At 41.1% G+C, this 19,342-nt stretch overlaps 1 protein-coding gene across 1 annotated transcript in view; it reads right to left on the bottom strand.

Moving 5' to 3' along the window:
• LMTK2 (lemur tyrosine kinase 2) overlaps positions 1 to 19,342 on the bottom strand; it is a 76,057-nt gene that overhangs the window by 47,719 nt on the left and 8,996 nt on the right. The window contains exons 3-5 of the mRNA XM_017861646.1: positions 13,384 to 13,457; positions 9,959 to 10,077; positions 5,683 to 5,770 (exon numbers count right to left, since the gene is read on the bottom strand). The gene's annotated coding sequence lies outside the window, so the exon portion shown is untranslated. The remainder of the gene's footprint in view (positions 1 to 5,682; positions 5,771 to 9,958; positions 10,078 to 13,383; positions 13,458 to 19,342) is intronic.

Here is a 19,342-nt window from a genome sequence, read left to right as displayed (position 1 = left end):
CCCATTGTGAGCAGTGGCTAAGGTTCCTTCCAGGTCTAAGAGCCCACGAGTCTAAGCTCCTCTGATTCTGCCCCCAAGTCACCGCTCTTCACGAGAGATGGAAGAGTGCAAGTCCCACAGAGCAATGCACTGCTGTCAAAGAACAGCCAGTGGACACCCTCCCCTTCTTCACCACGAACTGCCTTCAGAAACTGACTCCATGTTTTACGGGCTGAATTAATAAAGAAGCTCAGTACACAACATTCAAGAACACAGTATCATCTGCTCCGGAGCCAGGTGATGGAGCTGAAGAAATTGCTGACCAATAAGAAAGATTAGGACGTGGCGAAGGTTAGTGTACATCCTCCTCTTTCTCCCCCAGCTGGCAGCCTGGTCTCCAGTGTGCTTTGTTCCCTGTCCTTACCGCTTCCTCTTGAGCCTCCCCAACAGACCCAGCCGGCCTCGCCACCAGGGCACAATGTCCATCTCCACACTTCCTTTGCAAAGCCTTCCCCAGTGATCCTGGTTAGGATTCCCGTACTTCTATTTATTTAGTAATTAGAATCAATCAATTTTAATAATTAAAAATGGCCACGACTTACTGAGCATTTTCCTTGTGCTCGGTAATCTCATCCATCATCTTACTTAATGGTCAGGGCAGTTCTAAGGGGAGACAGTATTACTGCCATTTTACAGAAGAGGTTGAGGAATTTTCCAAGGTGATAAACCAGTGAGTGGCAGAAAGAACATCGGAGCAGGCAAGTCAGAGGCTTATTCACTTCTGTGTTCCTTAAAGCACCAGGCAGCTTCTGGCACTTCGAATTTGCTCAATCCATTTTTGTTGAGTGAGTGATCCTTAATCAAAAGTCTCATTGCCTTGATATTCACGTGAGAGCGGTATGTACCTGCCATGGCAACAAGTTCTATAAAACACCCTCCAGTCATCTCTTGGCTCCTCTCATAAACACTGCCGCCGTCAGCAACGCAAATCTGTGGCTGTAGGCCAGCTACCAAAAGCACTCAGAAGAGTTTTCATTTACTTTCATAAAAATTCCATGATTAAGTGCCTTTTAAAAACAGGCTGGTTAATTCCATCTTACAAGGAATTAAGTAAGTGCAAAAATATTTTCTCCTTTCTACTTGGGAGATGTTATCACTGGGCACGATGACTGCAGGATGACGACTGAAAAGGCCACTGTTCATTCAATCGCTCTTGACCTGCTAAGACAGGCAGAGATAGCCGGTCCTTCACCATGGCCACAGCGGCTTTTTACAGAGCCTGGTCCGCTGCCCTCTGTGTCCTTTGGACTGTGGCCAGGGGGCAGGTCCTGCCTCAGGTTATGCCCCTCTGATCAGAAAGGCCTGTTCCTGGGCAGGTTTTGGGTCATCCAGGCTCAGTGTCAAAGTGAGACTTTGGTGTGTCCCATGGGACAACCCTTGGTCCCTTCAGGTGGATACCCTCTCTGGCTCCCTGGGCTGGTGCTACCTGACCACTCTTGCCACACAGTGGGAGCCCAGAGAAACTGGACTTCAGTGCCAAGAACCCCGTCAGGCCCCTAGTCCTTGCTGCTGGAAAATCTGTTCCTTTTCAAGTTTACGAGGGCCCAGAAGTGATATGTATGAAATTGACCAAGGAAACAACGTGACCTCTCACCGCTGGACAAGTTGGTGGCGCCCTGTGTTTATGACCTTGACTCTGACATAAGACTGGCCACGCCAAGTGATAACCAAAGATTTCCAAAGGGCATCCTAGCCTCCTCTTAACACAGGTAACACCTGACACGGCGCCTTAAATTGTGGGAGGTAATTATCCTTTTTTTTTCTACTGGGGTAAAAAAAAAATGCATAAAATACCACTTGGCATTGTAACCATGTCTAAGTTTACAATTCCAGAGTTAAGAACATTCTCCTTGCTGCACAACCATTACCACCAGCTGCCTCTGGAACTTGTTCAAATCACAAAACTGAAGCTTTGCACCCATTAAACAACTCCCTATTTCCCAGCCCCAGCCTGCCCCTGGCACCCATCTTTCTACTTTCTGTCTCTAAGAATCTGACTACTCTAGGTACCTCCTGTAAGTAGAATCACACAGAACTTGTCTTTTTGTGACTGGCTTGTTTCACTTCGCATAATGGCCTCAAGGTTCATTCATGCTGTAGCCTGTGTTGGAATTTCCTTCCTTTTAATAATCCTCTATTGCACAGAGCAGATTTGGTTTATCCATTCACCCATCGATGGACATTTGGCCGTTTCCACCTCCCAGCTACTGTGAATAGTGGTTTCGGTAATAATCCATTATTGTGAATAACGTGTGCAAATATCTGCCTGAGGGCCTGCTTTCACTTCTTTTGTATATATCCCTAGAAGTGGAACTGGCTGGATCATATGGTAATTGTATTTTTAATTATTTGAGGAACAATGATTGTTTAAAAAATTGTATTGATCAATGTACCATTGGGTGGGATGCTTAAATTAAACACAGCTGTTAGCTCTGCACTGCCAGTAGAAGTTTTCGGTGGGGTCCAGAGCTCCTCGGGATGTTCATAAGTGAACGTCCCCGAGTGACTTATGAGGGTCACATAAAATGTGTTTCATGAAGTCACATCTGTTCATTCTAGAAGGCTGTATGTATAATATTCACCCCAAAGTATAATCAAATCTAGGTAAGTTACTATGCTTTGAATACTTAGTCTAAGTATTTGAATAACATGTATTTAAGTCTGAGCTCTGAAATGGCTGGGGAAAAAAATTATAAGGATGCTGAGTTAGAGAACAGATGTATTTCTTATATTTTCATAAAAATGGTGTCTGTACAATGATAAAGATACAAATAATACTCTAGAATTTTGTCAATACTGGGTCATTTGTGGTAACATAAAGAAGTTATTTCGCTATGTTTTTGTGTTTCTTTATAAAACAGGTTAAATTACTACTCCCAAAAAGGGCAGCTGCTATAAAAAATAAATTAAAAGAGCATTAAAACAAAGCCCATCTTCTGAACCCATTCAGAAAAAAACGTGAAGCAGAGTGGCCAAGGTCTTTGACCATTGTATGAAAAAACTAACATTGTCTACTGGAACTTTCAGGGACAGATGCAGACGGGCAAAGAAGAACTGGAAAATGCTAAAACATATTAGATACTTTTCCAAGCCACTTCCATCAGCCGAGAAATGGGCGACTGTCAAATAGACGCTGACTCCAGCTCTATTTCTGTGATGGTCACTCACAAAGAATATGCCTCAACTGTTATTTATAATTAATATAAGGAGCTTAGGGACCAAAAAAGGCAACATGAAACATCTCAGAATAGTGGGCCTCTGACGAGCAGACTTGCCTCGTCACCTAAGGGCGCGTCTCTGTGTCTTAACTTTTTTGTGTTGATTCCGTGTCAGTGCCAAAATCACCTACCATGGGTCACACAGAGCTAGACTAAAAGGAAGCTATTTTTTTTATATCACAATAACCTAGGATCATACATTTTATAACTCTGATCATACTGAGATTATCAAAACCAATTATATAATAATATGCAATAAACCCCTGAGAAATCCCAGTACGAACTCCTTCCTCTTAGCTCTCAGGCCTCTACTAAATAATTGATCATGTGTCACCTCTCACTGGGGGACCTGGAGGACAACGAGCACACTGAGTCTCAGCATCTCCAGGGTGCAGCTGCCTTACTCCAGTTAAGTGTCCAATGAGTAAGCACCCTTCACAATGGCAGAGAATATGGGGTGGCCCAGAAAAGTAGGTTTAATTCCAGTTTTCCTTACATGGAGAGAGAGCTCTAGGAGGTTCCAGCTCCTTTGGGGCAGGATTAACATATTAATTTTAGACTTTGTTAGGTTAAAAAATGTGCATGTTGTAATTTCTAGTGTGACCACACAAAAAATTAAGAAACAAATATCTAAAGTCCAAACTTGTAGATGGGGAAAATTGAAACAAACCAAAAAAATTGAGAATCCCAAAGAAGAACAGAAAAAAAGCAAAGAAGAAAAATTGTAAAACGGTACAAAAAAGAATACCAAATAGGTAGATAAAATTACAAATATCGCACTAATTACAAGAAATGTAAATGAACTACATATTCCATTTTAAGTGACCAAGATTGCAAGATTTAAAAAATGTTTAACAAACTATTTACAAGAGATGTAAACCAGAGAAGAAAAGGATTGACAAAAATATAATTTGACAGGCAAATTCTAACCAAAAGAAAGTTGGTCTAACTCTATCAGTATCAATAAAAGCAGACTTTATCTTTATTAACGCTTTTAACCTTAAAGAGAGCCCCTTCATAATGACAGAAGGTTCAAATTATAGGAAATTATACCAACCTTAAATGTTCATGCCTACATAACAGGACACCAAAATGTAAAAACAACCAGAATTATAAGGAAAATCTATAACCAGAGCCTCTCTCAGTAACCGACAGAAAACTGACTCAAACCCCCTCCACACTCCTTCCCTCAAATCAGAAGATACGAGAGATTTAAACCACCTCACGAACTTAAACCCAGAGGACCCAGAAACAATACTTTAAGGAACGACATCAGAATACACTTTTTCTTTTTTCTTTTCCAGCATCTACAGGCACGAAAAAACACTGATCCTGGAGTGAAGATGAACGCAGCCCAGAAGAGAGCCACAGCTGACTCAAAGCCAACACCTAAGACGAGCAAGAACGACTTAGTCGCCATGAGCCACAGATATTTGAGGGTCACTATTACATCATCCAACGAAAGCTAATGTAACCAAGTTCATTAATCAACCACCTCTGCCAATGAGAGAAATATTCGAATCACACTTAGGAATTAAAACAAAAAAATCACGAGGCTTACTGTTCTTTATTTAAACAGGTGAAAATGTTATTTGACTTAACTGGGAATTTGTTTTGGGGTACTCCTATTTTTCTATGCACAGCCACGGAAGTTTTAATGTTCTGAAAACTGAGATGATGCAAAGAAATCAATTAAAACCTGACTCATCCAATTAACAGCTCACCACTGTTTTTGGAAGATAACAATTACATGCTAAAATGGGCTTTTCAAAAGATGAAATCTTCTGCATGCAGGAAAAGATGTTCAGAGGAAATTTCACACAGAAATTACTATTGAAATTATTCACAAAACTGCACAAAGAACAATCTTTCCAACTGTCTCAATAAATATTATCATGCTAAGAAATAAGGTTTTTAAGAAAATAAATCTAATTCTTTAAACATATAAATGTCACATACATTTGCTATTTTCAGATGCTGACAGATCAGGAGTACTTGAGGTAAAGAGATTGGGCTCTCTCAGGCGGTTAAAGTGTTCCAAGATGTTTCAAGCCCAGTTCAAGCTCTTAGGAGGGGCACATCTAGATCCAAGCTCTGGCTCTGGCTCTGCTATACACTTGATCCACAACATGGCCATCACATGTAAAGTATGGACAAATATTGGCACCTTACTCTGGAGTTTGTTATCATTAAGTGTGGTAAGGCAACTAAACAGGTTAGCACAGGGACTGGAGTGTAACAAACCACTATGTAAGTGTCAGTCAACACTGTCACTATCACCAAAGGTAATAAAAGTAACGCATTATAAAGTTCTTCAAGTGGGGGACAGACATGAAAGCAACCCCTCATCCAGTATGTCCATCTGTCAAAAACGCTTGAGTACAACCTTGGAATGCTCGAACTTGAATTCCTTCTAAAAACTTACCAAGTCGCAGAACTCAAACACCAGGAGGTAGGGGATCGCTTCTACACACTGTCCAACACACTGAAGAATATTTGGATGCTGAAGAATACTGGGAAAAATAAAAGCCATAATACTGTTCATCAGGAAGCATGATAATAACATTATTCAAACAAAAGCATAATAACAAAATTATTCACACAGTAATTCAAATTTTTTCACAATAATTTATACATTTAAATAAATGACAGGCTGAAAAGGTCATGAAGATTATACTTAAAAGGTGTATACTAAGTTATCTAGTAAGTAATTCAAAGCCAATCAAGTGAATATTTTCACAAATTAAAAAAGAAATCTTAACATAAGAAACTTAAAAAATTTTTTTCAAGAGACAGGGTCTCGTTCTGTCACCCAGGCTGGAGTGCAGTGGTGGAATCATAGCTCACTGCAGCCTCCAACTACTGGGTTCAAGGGATCCTCCCACCTCAGCTGGCCAAATAGCTGCCATTACAGGCACATGCCACCATGCCTGGCCTCAAGAATTTTTATCTTTAGTAATTTAAGTTTAGAGATAATATTTTAAAGCAGCATTTAAAAGAGGGCAGACTATACAGTCATCCCTTAGTACCTCCGGGAGACTGGTTCCATAAATCCCTGAAGATACCCAAATCCAAACCAAAGATGCTTAAGTCTCTAACATAAAATGGTGTCATATCAACACATAACCTTCGCACATCTGCCCATATAAATCATCTCGATTACTTGTAATACCTAATACAATGTAAATGCTATGTAAAAAACTGTTATACTGTATTGTTTATATATTTTTTACTATTGAATTATTTCTATTTTTAAATATTTTCAATATTTTTAATATTTTAAAAAATAATTTCAATCACCATTGGTTGAATCCATGAATACAGAACCCGTGGATACAGAGGGCCAACTGTATATACAAATTCAGTAAGTATTTCAGCCAGGACAAAAAAAGGAGAGCTGATCTGTACAAAAGACGGAAAAACTAGTTGGGTGTGGGGACATGCAACTGTGGTCCCAGCTCCTGAGGAGGCTGAGCTGGGAGTATCGCATGAGCCCAGCAGGTGGAGGCTGCAGTGAGCCATGACTATACCACTGCACTCCAGCCTGGGGGACAAAACAAGACCCTGCCTCAAAACAGTGACAACAACAAGACAACTTCAATATGTATTTCAATCTGGATATTAAATAACTCAGTTTCTCCTTCAGGCTATCTAGCTTATGCATTCTTTTCCATACATTTCCACAGTATATGCAAACTCCTTTTGGAAAATGTTGTGTCCAAAAGAAAATATAGTTAAATAAAGGGTATGCCAAAATAGGGTTTTTTTTTGTTTTTTGTAAAACAAAACAAAAGCCTTTTATTTGGATACAATTATGAATTTACAGGAGTTGCAAAGACTGCAGAGAGAGGTCTGGTTTATCCTTCACCCAGTTTCCCCTGCTGGTTACATCTGATACAATCACGTACAGTACGACACCCAAACCCGGGAGCTGCCACTGTGATAAAGTGTGTGCAGGGCTCCTTGCCGGGTCTGCATGTGCACAGATGTGTGTAACCGTCACCTCGATGGAGACTCAGAACTATCCCATCACCACAAAGATCTTCCCACCCCACTCATGTGTACCCCTGGCAACCACTAACCTGTTCTCCATTTCTAGAATGTTCTAATTCTAAGAATATTATATAAATGGAATCGGTATAGTATGTGACCTTCTGAGATTGATTTTTTCTCTCAACATAATCCCCCTGAGATCATCCAAGGTGTTCCATGTGTCAATGGTTCATCTTTTTTTTTTTTTTTAATGTGGGAGCAGTACTCCAGGAACGTACCGCTTTGCTGAACCACTCACCTACTAACGGACATGTCAGTTTTTCCAACTGTTGGCTATTACAAACAAAGCTGCTATGAACAATCATGCAAGGGTTTTTGTACGGAAGTAAGTTTTCACTGCTCTGGAATAAATGTCAAGGGGTGCAACTGCTGCGTTGTATGATGTGACGGTTAATTTTGTGTCACCTTGGTTGGACCATAGTGCCCAGGTATTTGGTCAAATATTATCCTTACTACGTTTGGGTGAGGGTGTTTTTTCATGAAATTACTGTCTGTCTGTCTCTATCTATCTACCTACCTACCTACCTACCTACCTACCTACCTACCTACCTACCGAGACAGGGTCTCACTCTGTCATTCAAGTTAGGGTACAGTGGTGTGATCATGGCTCGCTGCAGCCTTGAACACCTGGGCTCAAGTGATCTTCCTGCCTCAGCTTCCTGAGAAGCTGAGACTACAGGTGTGTGGTGCCACCATGCCCAACAAATTTTTTTGATTTTTTTGTACAGACAGGGTCTCACCTCATTGCCCAGGCTGGTCTCAAACTCCCAGGCTCAAGCAATCCTTCAGATTCAGCTCCCAAAAGGCTAGGATTATAGACCTGAAGTACCGTTCCCAGCGGATCATTATTTAAATTGGTGGACTTGGAGTAAAGTAGATCCTGCAACAACGGTGGGCCTCATCTATCAGCTAAAGACCCTAACAGAAAAAAGACTGAACTCCCCCACAGAAGGAGGAATTCTGCCAGCAGAGGGCCTTCAGCCTTGAACTATAACATCGACTCTTCTCTGGGTCTCTAGCCTCCTGGTTCACCCTGCAGACTCTAGACTTTCCAGCCTCCCTAACTTCATGAGCCAATTCCTTTAAAAAGGTCTCTTTCTAGATATACACGTACATACACATCCTATTGGTTCTGTCCCTCTGGAGAATGCTAATGTATAACTAATGCCAATATATAACTAATGCTAATATATAACTAAACATATATTTTGTTTTCTTAAGCAACTGCCAAGCTATTTTCTACAGTGGCTCTACCATTTTACATTTCCACCAGCAACGTATGAGGGATCTAGTTTCTCCACATTCTTGCCAACATTTGGTATTGTCACTTTTTTCATTACAGCTTTTCTAATAGGTATGAAGGGATCTTAATTCATTTCTTTAGTGGCTAGTGACAGTGAACATCTTTTCATGTGCTTATTTGCTATCCATGTTATCTCCTCTTTGGTGAAATGACTCAGCGTCTTCTGACAATTTTCGAATTAGGTTATTTTTTCTCTATGAGTTTTGAGAGTTTCTTATAAATTCGAGATATGAGGCCCATGTCAGCTACGTGATTTCTAGCTATTTTCTCCCAGTCTGTGGCTTGTCTTTTCACTGTTACCAAGGTCTTTCACAAAGCAAATGTTTTTAATTTTGATGATACAATTTATCAGTTTTTTTAAGGAAGTTTAGCCATATTTTTGTTCTTTTTGTTGCTCCTTCTTCTTTTCTAATGTTCCAAGGTGCCTCCTTTTATCATTTCTATTTAGAAAACTGTCATTCTTTTAAGGTAGGTTTGCTGGTAATAAATTCTCTTAGTTTTCTTTCGTCTGAGAATGTCTTGATATTCCCCCTTCATTCCTGAAGGATATCTTCTCTGGAGAAAGAATTTCAGAGTTCTTTTCTTTAGAAAAGTGAAAAATGTGCCAACTCCTTCTGGCTTCCAGGTTTCTGATGAGAAATCGGCTGTCCTTCACATTGCTTCCCCCTATAGGTCAAGTGCTGTTTCTGTCTCCCTGCTTTAAGGATTTTTTGTCTTTCATTTTCAGAAGCTTGATTATGTGTCTTGGCACGGATTTCCTTGGGTTGATCCTGTTTGGCATTTTCTCAATTTTTTAAATCTGTAGGCTTTTTCTTTTCCAAATGTAGAAAATTTTAGCCACTATTGCTTTGAATCCTTTGTCAGCCCCATCCTCTACCTCCTTTCCTTCTGAGACATCTATGACATGAATAATGCTGGATCTTTTGTTATATTTCCCCATGTCCCTGAGGCTGTAACTGAAATGAAGAGTTCCTGTATTTCTCAGTCCTGAGGTTTCCATTTAGGTCTTCTTTATGTTTTCTATTTCTCTGCTGAGACTGTATTTTTTTGTTTTAAATGTGACGCAATTGCTCACAAAGCACTTTTACGATGAGAGCTTTAAAATTCTTGTTGGGTAATTCTAACATCTCTGTCATCTGTGTTGGAATCTGTTGTCTTTTCTGGTTTAGGCTCAGTTCTCCTGGTTCTTGGAATGCTAAGTGATTTTCAGATGATGCCTGGACATTTTGGGTCTTATGAGACCCTGGAACTTATTTAATCATGTACGTTGCAGGCAGAAATCCCACAGTAGACTTTCAAGAGACTACAGACTAGCCTTACAGAACACATGACAAGGTTTACTTACTAGTAAGGTTCTCCATTTTTCAAAAAACTATCTTGTTCCTTTGGGCTGGCACTTGCTTTTAACTCCTTCACGATGACTCTCGCTACGCTAGTGCCCGTGTAAATCTCTCCCAAGAGAACCTAAAATCAAAGAACAGTTTTTTTGTGTCATTTCCATCAAAACGATAAAGGAGTCTGTCGTATTTACCAGGAAATGGAATACAGGTGAACAAGTTAAGCAATAAGCAGGTGACCTTCTATTCTTTTACATACTAACTCACCAAAAGCTTGGAAAACTCAAAATATTTTTCTTCAGCAAAAGGATCATTTTAAACCATTCACCAGATATTTACAATATTCACATATTTACGTATATTTCTTTTCCATTTATTTAAAATGTATTTATATTTATCTGTATTTATTTAAAAATGTATTCTACTTCAGGGACATTATTACTTCACAGAAGTGCAATTTATATGTTCAGTTCCAACATAACTCAAATGTTCCTCAAAAACACTTCCACTAAGTTTTGTTATTTAGTCTGCTACACATATGAGAAGTAAACTGACAGATGTTAATTATAATCAATCATTGCCCTGAAACTTAAAAACCTATCGTACTCCATCCAATGATACCCGGCCTTGATCTCCTACCAAAACTCCCTTCAAAACATCCCACTGAAATCCACAGAACATGAAATGAGAATGTGCCGCCTCACAGAAGAACTAGCTACAAGGGAAATGCTAAATAATTTATAAAACAGGACAATGCCAAGGTATTCCAAAGTGCAATACTTAAGATGAAAATGAGAATAAAGGTTTTTATTTAACTCTAGAGAATGATAAAAAAAAAGAGAGAATGATCAAAAAGACTTCTTTTAAAATAGTTCCTTTTAAAATAAATTTTAATGTCCTGAAAATAGAGTAAGAACCTGAACAGAACTCAATGTGTTTATCAGAAATATAAGGACAGAAAAATGGAGAACAAGAAATTCTGATAATTAAGTAAATGACCCCCTTTTTTTTTTTTTTGAGACCGTCTTGCTCTGTCACCCAGTATGGAGCACAGTGGTGCAAATATGGCTCACTGCAGCCTCGAACTCCTGGGCCCTGGTGTTCCTCCTGCCTCAGCCTCCCGTGTAGCTGGAACCACAGGCATGTGCCACCCCACTCAGTTAATTTTTTTTAAGAGATGGGGTTGTGTTATGTTGCCCAGGCTGGTCTCAAACTCCTCACCTCAAATGATCCTCCCCACCTGGGCCTCCAAAAGCACTGGAATGACAGGCGTGAGCCACCGTGTCCGGCTTATTGCTCCTTGCGGAGTATAACTCAAGAGAGTTGTCTAAATGCACTGTCTCCTCTTTCTCTCTTGAATCCATCCCACACAAGGATGTGCCATCACCATTTCCCCCTGAGCAGCTTCTTTCAAGGACGCCAAGGAACTCACGCTGCTGAATCCTCATTCTCCCAGGCTTCATCTTCCTCCATTTGTAAGCTGCAGCATTACTACAATTAATCTTCTTGGAACTTTCAGAAGACTCCTATCTCCTGGGCTTCTCCCTTCTCACTGCTTCTCCCTGACTGCACTGGCCTCTCCGTGCTATAGGGCCTCCTCCTGGTTTCCACTTTGAAATTCTCCACGACTTCACCTAGTCTCCTAGCTTTGAATACATTCTAACAGTGAGATCGCTCGGATTTACATCTCCAGCCTGGACCCTCTCTCCTCAACTCTTGCTCTGCATTTCCAGTTCAGCTACTTGGTGCCCCCACTGAGTTGTCTAACAGCCGACTCACATCTGACATAGCAAAGGTGAACTCCCTATTTCCTCCTCCTCCTGCCTCTCCTGCAGTGTCTGTTGCATTTCAGTTGACAGCAACTCTGTTCTTCCAATTCATCAGGTCCTCAGCAGTCAACCTGACTGCCTTTCCTCCACAGTCCAAGTCTCATCCCCCCTAAGTCTGCACCCGCATGCTCTCGTCTGAACATCTGTCTTGGGTCCCACCACTTCTTGCTGCCTCACCGCTACCATCCAGGTTCAAGCTGCCTGGGCCTCTCCCTGGATGCCTGTAGGAGCCTTCTAGTCCATCTCCTCCCTGCTTTCACCTTTCCCCTCTATGACTTCCAGAGTGATCCTTTTAAAAAGGTCACTCAATTACATCACGATCTCTCAAGCACCAGAGTATTTCCCTGTTTCACTCTGAGTAAGACAGTCTCTAGGCACACAATATCCCAGATCACCTGCCTGCCCTCTACCTATCTGAGCCCACCTCCCACAACTTGTTTGCTGTGTGACCCTCCCAACTAGATATCTAAGCCTTGTGAAGACAGGGTGTTGTTTTATCTCTCATACAGGACTCCACTCAGGTCAAGGTTTGACTCATCTTCCTCCACATCGTGCCCCTAGCACCAATAACAATGGCTGCTACGTAACAGGTTTTGCTGAATGGTGCGGAAGAGAACTCATACAGTTGGGAGGACATGAAAGATACAGACAATGCTGAAGGGAAGGAGAAGCAGCAGCAGATGGCTGACTACTGGGAAGTGCATCCTCCCATCATAAGCACCCTGCTTACAATGTAATCCCTACTCCATTAGGAACCTCTCGCAGAGCACGACTGCGGTACTGTGGAAATGGGTGTAGATTACTCCTTCTGAGCCATCTACGATAAAAAGATCAACAAAGCATTGTTACTACAGGCCACTTGACAGGCTATGAGAGAAGGCTAGTTCTTCATCATGGTCTTCGTTGTAAGACCGTATTTACAGTTCTAAAGTGGCTTAAGTGCTATAAGGGGAAGGGATTAAAAAAACAATCTAACCTGAGAAGGATACAAAGCTGAAGCTGCTAAGATTCCAGGTTTCTTTTCCCTTCTTACTTTCTTATGTCAACAATTAGAAAAGTCTCTGATACATTTTTTTAAAGGCCTTTGTTATGGTCGAAATGTTTGTGTCCTGTGTCCTCTCCAAATTGGTAAGCTGAAACCTAATAACCAACGTGATGGAGAGGAGGAGGGCCTTTGAGAGCAAATGGGATTCACATCCTTCCAAAACAGGTTCCAGAGAGCTGCCCTGCCCTTCAACCACGTGAGGACGCAGCAGGAAGGCGCCACCTTCACCTGATGCTGAGTCAGCCAGCACCTCGATCTCGGACTTCCCAGCCTCCAGGACTGTGAGAAATAAATTTCTGTTGTTTATAAGCCACCCAGTTTATGATATTTTATTATAGCAGCCTGTAAGCCATAAGGCAACCTTCCAGGAAAAGGCTCGACACACAGCAAGGCTGAATCTCACGCCCCCACGCTGCCACAGGGGGAATGGGGAAACTCAATTAGTACTACTGCAGGGTCACAGGGCACGTGGAACTCGACACAACACAATTCTTCATCAGCCCTGCACTGAACACAGTATCATTCAGAGGGAAACAAACGGAAGTGAAGAGCATCTTACCTTTCCAAACCACCCATTTCCAATCTCCTGTATGTAGTTCAGACTGTGGCGGGCAACCTGAGACTTCAATCCCTCTGTAGAGAAAAAAAAACATAAAAAATGAAATGTAAGTATCTAACTAAAATAAAATAAATATTAAATATACAATCTATAAGGTAGAAACACATAAAGGCTTGTGCAAATAAAGGCAGGAATATACACATAAAACATCTCTTTTAAACGAATCATGCCAAAACAGCTTTAGGCTTTAAAACTGACAATTTTTTAAATAAGTTTCCTGCCAATTCTTTAATAACTCACATTGTTTTTTCCGATCTAACTACTCTCATGTAACCACCAATCACCACGCCAATGACCTTTACTTAAGTCCTTATTTTCATTTCTCTTGAACAGTTCACCTAGACATATGATTAACCCTCTTAAATTACTCTCCTTATTTTTTTAAAAGTTTTACTGAAGTATAATCAGTAAAGTCCACATATTTAAAGTATACACTTTGATACACATTAATATTTGTACGCACCTGTGGAACCATCACCTAAATAAAATATGGAACATCTCCATTACCCCTAAGTCTTCTCATACCCACTAGTAATCCCTGCTACCTGCCCCCATCTCTGCACAACCATTCACGTGCTTTCTGCACTATAATTTGCATTTTCTAAACTGTTATGCAACCAGAATCATAAGGTATGTACTCTTTTTTCGATGGTATGGCTTATATAAATTATTTTAAGATTCAATCAAGGTCTGGAGTATATCAAGAATTTATTCTTACTTTTATGACATAGAGATTTCCCCTGAATGAATATACCACAGTTTGTTTATTCATTCACAAGGGGATGGACAGTCATGTCGTTTACAGGTTGAGGCTATCACAAATCAAGATGGTATAAATACATGCATGCAAATCTTTGTAGGGACAAATGCTTTTGTTTCTCTTGAATAAATACGAAGGAGAGGAATGGTGAGATCATACGGGAGGTGTCTCTTTAACTTTTCAAGAAGCTGCCAACTGCTTCCTAAAAGATGAACAGCTCATGAGGGTTCCAGTTGCTCTGTCTCTTTGCCACCACTTGGTGTAGTCAGTCTTTTTCATCTTAGCCATTCTAAAGGGTATGCAATCTTACTTTTCATTTTTATTTTCCTAATACCTAATGATGTCAAGTCCCTTCTCATTTGCCTATCTGCCATCTGTATATCTTCAGAGGTGACATATCTATGCAAACCTTTGCCTCATTTTTATTGGGCTGTTTCTTATTATTGAGTTTTGAAAGTTCTTTCTATCTTCTGAAACCAAGTCCTTTCACAAATATGTAATTTGCAAATGTCCATGGCTTGACTTTTCATTCTCTTAACACTGTTTTCCAAAACATTTTAAATTTTAAAATCTGAATTTGAATTTCCAAAAAGCTTTTAATTTTGATAAGGTCCAATTTATAAGTATTTCCTTTTGTGAATGGTGCTTTTAGTGTCCTATCTAATAAATCTTTGTCTAACTAAAGATTATAAAGAGTTTATTCTAGAAGTTTTATACTTTTAGGTTCTACATTTAGGTTTATGAGACATTCTGAGTTAATTTTTACATATGGTGCAAGGTATGGATCAAAGTTCATTTGTTTGCCAACGAATATCCAATCACTCCAGCACCATTTAACTGCACCTGTCGAATTAACTGACAGTAGTGGAAATGGTGACAGCAGTGGGAATGGTGGAGCAGAGACATCTCCTCTGGCAGCTGTCCCTTCCAAAAAACACTGAAAGACTTTTTTTAAACTGCCAGTGTCAACCTTATAAAAACTCTAGAAGATGGTCAAAGATTTACAGCAACCAAAGCGAGCCAGGAGAAAGTCCACTGACACAGGGTAGAACATCTTTGTAGCTTTAACTTACCCTGCTTCCCCAATCTCCCTCCTCAGTGCAGCCTCAGTCTTAAAGATGACCTGTGTTCCCAGGTGGGTACCAGGATCCACAGGAAGCACAGTGGACCTTATTCCCAAGGAACTATGTTTGTCTTGACCTAACTAGGGTTGCCCTGAGGAACTGCCACAAGTGGTTTCTTTTGGTTTCACAAAACTCACAATTCTATCAGGATGGAGTGGTCACATATTCCTCGAAAACAGCAAAAGGCAAATGAGAACAAGCTACTGCCACCTAGGGCAAAAAGTAACAGTCAAGGCCAACAGTACACAGGCTGAAAGCTTTGGCAGAAGAGCTGGGGAGTGAGATTTTGGAGGAGAAAGGGGGCTTTGGAAAGCTCCTGTGTAGAAGGGAACCTAGATAGCCACGTGTATGCTCAGGGCAGGATGTGTGCTCAGAAAGGCTGAGAAGAACACAGGCTTTCAGCTGGGGCTGGTCTCCAGGCCCAATACAAGAAGGAAGTGAAGGCTAAGGCAGGGTTATAAACGGCCTGGCTAGGTGTTGAAGGAGTGCCCTAACAGAGCCAATCTGCAAAGACCTAGACAATATTTTTTGTTTTCTTTCTTTACTACTACTTCTCTTTTGCACATCACATTATTCAAAATGTCCGGTTTCAAACAAAAAAAATTATGAACATGCAAAGAAACAAAAATGTGGCCCATTCACAGGTAAAAACGAATGAACGGAAACTGTCGCTGAGAAAACAGATATTGGACTAATTATTAGACAAGACTTTTTTTTTTTTAATTTATTATTATTATTTTTTGAGATGGAGTCTCTCTCTGTCGCCCTGGCCAGAGTGCAGTGGCACGATCTCAGCTCACTGCAAGCTCCACCTCCCGTATTCACACCATTCTCCTGTCTCAGCCTCCTGAGTAGCTGGGACTACAGATGCCCGCCACCACGTACAGCTAATTTTTTTTTTTTTTTTTTTTGAGACGGAGTCTCGCTCTGTCCCCAGGCTGGAGTGCAGTGGCACGATCTTGGCTCACTGCAAGCTCTGCCTCCCAGGTTCATGTCATTCTCCTACCTCAGCCTCCTAATAGCTGGGACTACAGGCGCCCACCACCATGCTGGGCTAATTTTTTGCAGTTTTAGTAGAGACAGGGTTTCACTGTGGTCTCGATCTCCTGACCTTGTGATCCACCCACCTCGGCCTCCCAAAGTGCTGGGATTACAGGCGTGAGCCACCGCGCCCAGCCGCTAATTTTTTGTATTTTTAGTAGAGACAAGGTTTCACCGTGTTAGCCAGGATGGTCTCAATCTCTTGACCTTGCGATTGATCTTTTTGAGACGGAGTCTCGCTCTGTCCCCCAGGCTGGAGTGCAGTGGCACGATCTTGGCTCACTGCAAGCTCTGCCTCCCAGGTTCATGTCATTCTCCTACCTCAGCCTCCTAATAGCTGGGACTACAGGCGCCCACCACCATGCTGGGCTAATTTTTTGCAGTTTTAGTAGAGACAGGGTTTCACTGTGGTCTCGATCTCCTGACCTTGTGATCCACCCACCTCGGCCTCCCAAAGTGCTGGGATTACAGGCGTGAGCCACCGCGCCCAGCCGCTAATTTTTTGTATTTTTAGTAGAGACAAGGTTTCACCGTGTTAGCCAGGATGGTCTCAATCTCTTGACCTTGCGATTGATCTGCCTGCCTTGGCCTCCCAAAGTGCTGGGATTACAGGCATTAGCCACTGCACCTGGCCCAAGACTTTATTTTTTTAAATTAATTTTTTTCTTTTCTTTTTTTTTTTTTTTGAGATTGAGTCTCACTCTGTCACCCAGGCTGGAGTGTAGCAGCACAATCTTGGCTCACTGCAACCTCTGCCTGCCGGGCTCAAGTGATTCTCCTGCCTCAGCCTCCCAAGTGGCTGGGACTACAGGCAAGCATCAGCATGCCTGGCTAACTTTTTTTATATTTTTCGTAGAGATGGGTTTCCCCATGTTGGGCAGGCTGGTCTCGAACTCCTGACCTCATGTGATCCACCCACATCGGCCTCACAAAGTGCTGGGATTACAGGCATAAGCCATCACACCTGGCCTAATTTTTTTTCTTTGAGACAGGGTCTCACTCTGTCACTCAGGCTGGAGTGCAATGGTGCAATTTCTAAATGCAACCTCTGCCTCTCGGGTTCAGGTGATTCTCCTACCTCAACCTCCTGAGTAGCTGGGACTACAGGCACAAGCTACCACACCTGGCTAATTTTTATATTTTTTTGCAGAGATGGGGTTTCACTATGTTGGCGAGGCTGGTCTCGAACTCCTGACCTTGGCCTCTCAAAGTGCTGGAATTACAGGCGTGAGCCACCATGCCCGGCCTAGACAAGACTTTACATCAACTGTAGTGAGTATGTTCAGAGAGTTAAAGGAAATGATGGACAAAGAACCAAAGGAAACCAGGAGAATGAATTTCCCCAAAATAGAGAAGAATTTCTCTAGAAATTCTAGAAGCTTGACCTGAAAAGCACAGTTAAGTGTTTCAACAACAAATTTGGGTGAACAGAATCAGTGAACTTAAAGATGGATCAAATGAAGTTATCTAGTCTGAAAAGCAGAAAGGAAAAAGGATGAAGAAAAAGGAACAGAGCCCAAGGAACTTGTGGGACACCGTCAAATAAACCAAGAGACATATTATCCATTAGAGTCCCAGAAGGAGGTGAGAGAGAAAAGGAAACAGGGCATGAATCTACACATTCAAAAAACTCCAAGTAAGATAAACTTGGCCAGGCACAGGGGCTCATGCCTGTAATCCCAACACTTTGGGAGGCTGAGGTGGGAGGACTGCTTGAGCCCAGAAGTTTGAGACCAGCTTAGGCAACACAGTGAGATTCTGTCTCTATAAGAAATTAAAAATAAATTAGTCAGGAGTGGTAGCATGCACCTGTAGTCCCAGCTACTTGGGAGGCTGAGGTGGGAGGATCACTTGAGCCCAGAAATCGAGGCTGCAGTAAACCGTGATTGCACCACTGCAATCTAGCCTGGGTGACAAAGCGAGACTTTAAAAAAAAAAAGTAAGATAAACTCAAAGAGATTCACACTGAGAGACAAACTATGGAAAATCGAAGAGAGAATCCTGAAAGCAGCAAGAGAAAGGCAATTCATCACGTACAAGGGATCCTCAATAAGATTAACAACCAATTACTCAAAAGAATCCGTGGGGGCTAGAAGGCAGTGGGATGACACAGAGAAAATGCTGAAAGCAAATACCTGTGAATTATATATCTGGCCAAACTATCTTTTAAAAATGAAGGAGAAATTAAGACATTCTGAGATAAACAAATGTTTGGGGAGTTTGCTGCCAGTATACCTGCCCTACAACAAAAGCTAATGGGAGTCCTCCAGGCTGAAATAAAAGGACACTAAACAGTAACTCAAAGCCATCTGAAGAAATAAAGATCTCCAGTAAAGGTAACTATATAGGTAAACACAAAAGTCATTATTACTATATTATTGGTGTCTAACTCCTCTTTTTATTTCCTACACAATTTAAAATACGAATGCATTAAAAAAATTATAACTGTGTTAATAGGCACAAAATGTATAAAGATATAATTTGTGACAACAACATAAAGGGATGGGACTGAGCTGTACAGGAGCAGAGTTTGTGTGCTGTTGAACCTAAGCTGTTATCAATTCAAAAGTGTTATCAATTGGGGATGTTAATTGTAATCACTGTAATCCCTAAGAAAATATCTAAAAATATAATCCAAAGGGAATAAGAAGGGAAGCAAAATGGTATATCAAAAATTTTTTCCTTGATTACAACCACTACAGATTATTTTGTTCCTTCTCCCACTCCCACTGGTTCACTAGACTTAAAAAAAAAAAAAAAAACTATCAGAATCCCAGTGGCCTGTTTTACAGAAATACGAAGGCTGATCCTTACATTCAGCTGGAATTTTAAGAAATCCCAAATAGGCAAAAGGATTTTGAAAAAGAAAAACAAAGACTCATTTATCTTGATTTCAAAACTTACTATAAAACAAAAGCTACAGTAACCAAAATGGTGTGGTACTGGCATAGGGACGGACATACAGATCAAGAGT

This window comes from Rhinopithecus bieti, unplaced genomic scaffold (assembly GCF_001698545.2).
Source record: "Rhinopithecus bieti isolate Rb0 unplaced genomic scaffold, ASM169854v2 scaffold_62057, whole genome shotgun sequence".
In the NCBI taxonomy this organism is placed as follows: domain Eukaryota; kingdom Metazoa; phylum Chordata; class Mammalia; order Primates; family Cercopithecidae; genus Rhinopithecus; species Rhinopithecus bieti.
Note: the sequence above shows the minus strand (reverse complement) of the source record. Positions and strands in the feature narration are given on the sequence as shown.